The sequence below is a fragment of the Lonchura striata genome, chromosome 1 (genome assembly GCF_050655825.1).
Source record: "Lonchura striata isolate lonStrDom1 chromosome 1, ASM5065582v1, whole genome shotgun sequence".
NCBI lineage: Eukaryota > Metazoa > Chordata > Aves > Passeriformes > Estrildidae > Lonchura > Lonchura striata.
Genome location: NC_140703.1, coordinates 62,078,539 through 62,085,198, shown reverse-complemented (window position 1 = coordinate 62,085,198; position 6,660 = coordinate 62,078,539). Strand labels below are relative to the sequence as shown.

Genomic DNA, 6,660 nt, shown 5'->3' with positions numbered 1-6,660 from the left:
CCCAGTGTCCTGGCAGAATGCCAGCTTAGGTAATTATATTCTGCCCGTGGAAATTTCAGTTGCCAATACAGCTGAATATATTAATCTTTATTTTCCATTCCTGATCATCACATTACGTAGCACCACTGAGTATTGCTGAAGAGCCTCCCTACCTGTGGCTGTATTATAGTTATGGCTAAACTAAGGGAAAAAAAAATCAGAATCTCTCCTCCTAGTAAAAATTGAAACTATTTACAACATCAAAGTGCAATGTTGGGGTGCCAGTTGCTTGAATTAAGGATTATTTGATCAAGTGTGCATGGAAAATGTGGATGAACTGTACAAGTTAATGGCTTGTAGAAACTTTGAATAGTGATGTGGTTATGACAAAGAAGAGTGGGAGGATTTTATAGTCTCACTTAGGGAGATCTTTGCAGGCAGGTAGGTCAGGCTGAGTCTTTGACTTGAAGAATGGTCTAGTTTGGGAAAAATAATCCTCTAACAGCCTATGTGATGGGCTTGCACAAGGACTACTTATCACCTAAGGCAAAAAGAAGAGGGACAGTTGAGGAAAAAATAGTGATAGTGCCCTCAGAGAAGAGTGTCTGGACATAGTAACTTTATACATCATTTTCTGCAAAGATGTCACAATGAACTGTTTAAGAAAAAATGAAACAACAACAAACCTTCCTCCCCCATCCCCCAAGAACAAAAATTAAGACTAGCCTACTGAAACTGAATCTTGAAGAATGTTTACTTTTGTCTGTTTTGCAAATTACCCATGGTGTTGTAGAAAAAACAGATATTTGTCCACTAAATAATCAGTGCCTACTTAACACAGTATTTATTGACACTGACATGAGAAAAATTGAATAAGTCTGTGCTTTGACTACACCCTCTTCTCCCTGATGGGGCAGTAATATCTGCGTAAGAATAAAGAACAAGGGTTATGTCTGCTAGGAATGATTTCTAAATAAAAAGTACAAAATAAGTAGAACAGTGATAAAGTATAGTATACATTCATGAGATCAGCAGGGAAGAGATAGAATAAAGGTCAAAATACCAATCTTCTCTTTTGAAAAAACTCTGAAGCCAAGGAGGTGTGTTCTGACTCAAAAGGCAGCGAAGTATCTTAATTTGCAGAGTTTTTATGATGATTTGGTACCTACCTGTGACTTGTGTCTTGGGGACATCTATGGCTTACAAATATTCTTAGTTTTTGTTTCATTAGCTAGGAAATGGAAACTGCATTTTTGTATTTGTCAGTCTGCTATTTAACTCTTATTATCCACACTGTCTCTCTACCTGAGTTTACTGAGCTCATGTAGTGTTGCCTTGTGATCTGTCTTCATATTTTTTTCCTGTGGGATTATAAAGACCTTGTTCAGCAGACTTTTCCTTATCTAAGTCAGAGTGATTATTCTGAGAAGCCTCCTTGAGTTAACTGGAGTTCAGTGGAACTGGCTACAGGGTGGAAAATCATCAACGTGACCAATGATGTGAGCTTTGGCCCAAATAACCTGCTTCCCATATGTGGTGGTTTTGAATTCTCCTAGATTTAATTTTTCACACTTAGGAGAGGAACACAGTTGTTTTCATTTCCTAATAGTGACTGGAAGATGCAAACCAAGCTTCAGGACCAGTGGCAGTTCCCAGGACTGGCAGCACTGGCTCACGTACCCGATCGTACGGCAGCGATGCAATCCCTTAGCATACAGTACACGGGGAGCTGTCAGGTCTGTAGCAATCCAATTAAGTTACATGGTTTCTAAAGCTAGATGATTTGAGGAAGCTTAAAATAGAGTTAACACTGTGCTGGCTCAACGGCTCAACGGCTGTGTCAATTATCTGGTTGTAACTCTGCCTGCTGAAGCATGTAGGTTTTTTTCTCCCCTTCTTCCCTAAAGCAAGACCAGGGAGAACACATTTAAGAGTTAATTATTTCCTACCTTTATTATTATTTATTGAATGAGAATCCTTATGTATATTTGAAAGAGATAGTCATATCACAGAGGAAAAATCCCTGACAGAATAAATGGATAGCATAATGCATTTTTCAGACTTTTTCTGAAACTGAAATACTGAAGTTCCTTTATAATAGCTGAAGTGGCATTAATTTGCATGGAGGTCACTATTTGACCTTTGCTGTGGGAAGCCTACGTGTTTCTTGTCAAAATCTTTTCCTTCTAACCTTTCAGATATCTGCCTGCATTTCTCTGCTCTATTCCCATTATGTTTGTATCTGAAATGCGTGAGACAGAAAAGGAGAGTGGCTTTGTGGCATAGCTCTCTATTTTTTACAGCATCTCTCTTTGTGGCAAGTTAATCAAAAGCCCTGTGTGAAGCCCTTTCTGAGCTCAGCCCTCCATCCTTCCTAGGTATTCAAGGATGTGCAGTAAGGTAACCCTATCACACTCTCACTGCAGGTTCCCCACAGGTGTGTGTGCTTCACTTTTTTGTCAGTAATTTGTACAAGGAGCTGCCTTTCCTGCTTTGTGGGAAACAGGCAAGATTACCGTACTTCTCAGAGCCCTGCTTCTTTTTTAGTCAGAGGGATTGTCCACCCACAGAAGAATTACCTAGCTCCTGCTTGGTGAAAAGCCTGAGGAAAGAAGAGTCACTCACTGAACACTAACAGCACCTGGCCTTCTTCATCTTATTGAGAAATTAAAATAAATTTTAAACAAAAACACTGTGCTGCCAGCCCCGAGAAGCAAAATCATAGTTGTCACAAAATAGATGACAGAATTAATACTGCCTTTACTGGGAACACAATTTCAGCCCAGATACATTGATCTAAGAAATTACCAACTTGATCTCATCTCCAACCACAAAGCAGGAAGCAGGAGAGCTGGCTGCTTCTGTGCAGGAGTGAATACAATGCACCGTGTTATGTTTCAGGAAAGGTGAATCATAAGAATAAAGGACAATTCACAAAATATAGCAAAAAATGGAGGAGCAGAGTGGCTGCACACCTGCTTTGGAGACTCCTAAACCCAACCCAGCTCTGCAAAGGTTCCTCAGAATTTAACACTTCCAGAGTGCGTAGAATTATTTAATTTTTATACCATGTAATAGAGAGCACATTTTACTCTTGTATGCTGTATCAGACACTGATAGAAAATGAAGTTTTTGTCTCAACAGTTCAGTTGGCATGAGCATTCCCATTAGCTCATGTCTTACAGAAAACATTCTGCTAAACTCAGAGGCTACCTAAGTCTGGCCTCCTGCGAAGAATAAATCAATATTGGTGTGGATATTGGTGGCTGGTTTTTGCAATGGCCTTTGAAGTGTTCAATCATGGACTGCTTGTTGCTCAATAGCTCCCTTCCATTTTTGATATCAAGATATTTATCAATACATGTTGATACATTGCCTCCTAGTATTCTGTTTGCCAGCTAACAAAGCTGACTCAGGAAGACAAGACACATGCATGCCTTCCAACACAGGAATCATGTTCTCAGAACAAATTCAAATATTCTGCTGTGAACTTGAGTACAACATCATATGCAGAAAACAAGGGTTGAAAAAAAAAATTAACAAAAATGGCCCATCTGCAGTCACTGGCAAAACTCCCGAGGGAAAGCTAGGAAGAAGAGGAATCAGGAAAATTTTTAAATGCAGTTTTCTCTTTTACTGTGTTTCTAATCCCATTTTCTTGGCTCCTCTTTGTCTTGCTTTGTTGTTGTTTGTCGCTAACCTGCATATTCTCCAGGCTTTATAACGCTTCATCTTAAGGGGGAGCCTGGAGTGTATATTTTCCCTGCTAACAAATAACCTGGATCTTTTTCATCACTGAAGCCAATCAGAGGCGCGAGATTACAGTTGGCAGAGGGCTGAGATTTGCATATTAACAGTGTAGTTATTGAAGAATAGCTGTCTTGTATTTAGACCAAACTGTGCCCTCCGATTCGCCAGCATCAGCCAATGCAGATGAGGGATTCAAAGGTCAGATGGTTTTTATTATTTGTTTTGTTTTTTTTTTTAATTTTTAAAGACAGAACTGTGCACTACTAATGCTATTGAGTCATATAGTGAACCCCACATGCAGAAAGCAAAGAAAGTGGAGTGAAGCTGCTTGGCTGTGGCTTCACTGCAGCAGAGCCGCTGTGCCCTTTTTTTGGCTCTGACGAGTCTCCCTGCCTAATGTATCATATTGTGTATATTAATGTTTCAGCTTTACAGTTCTATTTCCATTAGGGGAAGATTGCCCGTGAGCCTCTTAGTGGATAAATAGGAATTTACAGCTTTCAAAAATTCTCTTAAAGCTTGCAGGATCCACAGAAGAAGGAATTACACATGACTATTTTTGAAGCTTTAAAAGGTCCAGAGGGTCTAATTGTGCTCTCAGATATGTCTGTGCAGCTCCAATTGAAGTCTTGGGATATAATGCATGCTTATGCGACAGCTAAAATAAGTCCTTTTTTAAATGAAAAAAAAAATAATCCTTCAGTTATTAAAAAATTAGATTGTAAAGTCTCCAGGGTCAAGCCAGCAACTTCCCAAGAGCTATTCAGAACATAACGAAGTGAAGTCTTGATTGGAACTCATCTCTGTACAAACCTGCAAATAAAAAATAAATGCTGAACATGTTAGTGAAATACAGTAAATAATACTGTAGTATTATTTAATACTACTGTAGTAGAAATACAGTAGTACCTTCTGCAGATTTGTGCATCCATGTTTGTGTGCTTGGACTTCTCCAGGTGGTTCTGTTGCAAAGAAGGAGGGGACAACCCTAAACTGCAATAATGAAATAATCTTAATAAGTGTGTTCATGCTTCATTCAATGAATGCTAAACAAGACCAATACTGGCAGAAATATTTTCTTTGACCTCTGTTTTATATCAGCCAAGTCTTATGCAACTGACAAGAGGTTAAACCTTTTTTTGTTGCTGTTATCTGTGAGTATTTCTAAGTACAATTGCATTCAGTGTTAGGAGAAAGAAATAAAGAAGCAAATTTAACACAGCTAAAGGAAATACAGTTCAGAAATATATTCAGGCCCTGAAGTTTATGTAGGTTTTTTCACTAGTCCTTGATTTTGCAAGCTAGTTTACACTACAGGTGAAATACAACTTGTGCATTAATTTCCCCATGGGATTTTTGTGTGCTTTTCAAAAGGTGCTTGCTTAGGGGTGAACAGGCTTAGGGCCCAGGCTTTAAAAGACTGAAAAAATGTCTTTTACTGTACATAACTTAGAAGAGGATTCCCAAGCTATATTTACATCTTACTGTCATCATGGCTACATTTAACAGAAATTCTTCCATCAACTTTTTCTTTATTCAACTAGCTACCACTAAAAAGCAAAGTAAGAACCAGTTAGGACATAAATAATACACATCTGCACAGCTGGGTCAAGGGGTGCTCCTGCTCCTTACCTAAATCAGTGCAATAATTTCCTTATTTTGTCCTCCATGTGTGTCCTTGTGTTGCTTGGTATAATATGTGTCAGTATTATTTGTTGTCACTTCTCAAACTAAAGCTGTGACACTAACCCTGGCAGCCAAGGGAAAAAAGCTACACACAGAGGCAACACAAGCCAGTATTGTTTAAATCAGATGAGCCCAGTGGTGTGGAAATTGCTTCTGTTGCATAAGTGTGCTTACTGGTAGACCTAAACTGATGGGCTGGTAAGCATACATAATTAGTCCAACACCTGTGGATGTAATGTTATACTGCTTTGGTGAAAGAAGTACTGTAGAAAATAATAGGCAGGAGATATATCAGATTTTCTTCCTACCACTAGAAATCATAGCTGCTGTGTGCAATATTTAATACCTCATGGTAGTTTCCACCTTTCAGCCACAGCCACTTTTCACTTGCCAATTAATCGCCACCTAGAATTGTGCAGAAACACATTGTAAATGAGCATTCAAAGGCTTTCTCTACCCCAACATCAAAACCATCTCTACAGAGGAAAGGACTGCTTACAGCAGACCTGCATGGTAATTCAGGCCAGGAAAGAAGCAGGTTTTTCAAATAGCAGGCAGAGTTCAGATTAGCTGGCGCTGTCCTTGGGAGCAGAGGTGCAGATGCAAAAGCCTTCCTTAACTCTCTGCTCAGACGAAGCGTTCAGGAGTCTCTCTGGGAGCAGCGCTGGGCTCTGGGGAATCACTTGTTGCTGGCTAGCACCCCTGGGCCCAGCACCTTGTCCTGGGAAGAGCAGTCCTTGGCCACCTGCCCCATAGCTTCCTGGATGAAAAGGTGCATTTAGGTGCTCTTGCCACACTTGGTTGTCTCCTGCACGGGAGATGAATAAGCAAAAAAACCCAGACCCTCTAGTTCCCTAAAAGGTGCTGGTTCAAAGCGACAGCTAAAGGGTAGGTGGAAGCCTCGTAGATGAGACATGCAACTACTCCTCACGGGAAGATTCCCAAAGAAAGCACCGATCCCGTCGGATGGGGCGCAGTTTATTAAGCTGCACAGGCTGCTGTGCGTAGCACAAGGAGCGTTTGAGGTGGGAGAGGCCTCGGGGAAAACTTGGGGCAGGATGCTCAGCTCAGGGTGCGTGCAGCTCGTACCGCTCCCGCCCCCGGCCCCACGGCTCCGCTGGGCCCGCTCCCCACCGCCGCTTCCCGCCCCTCCGGCGGAGCGGGACGCGCTGCCCGCGGCCGCGGCGGGGCTTCACCCCGCACCGTGCGGCGCCAGCGCCCGCCCCGGGGGCCGCGCCCGGCACC

The 6,660-nt window shown here is 41.4% G+C and overlaps 1 long non-coding RNA gene across 1 annotated transcript; it reads right to left on the bottom strand.

Annotated features, from left to right (window-relative positions):
* Positions 1–2,715: 2,715 nt before the first annotated feature.
* Positions 2,716–6,598, bottom strand: LOC144248891 (uncharacterized). Its single transcript, XR_014954525.1, has 3 exons — positions 5,922–6,598; positions 5,762–5,820; positions 2,716–4,722 (listed from the first exon to the last, which is right to left on the bottom strand). It is a non-coding gene; the product is annotated as an uncharacterized LOC144248891 (long non-coding RNA).
* Between the last annotated feature and the right edge of the window lie 62 nt (positions 6,599–6,660).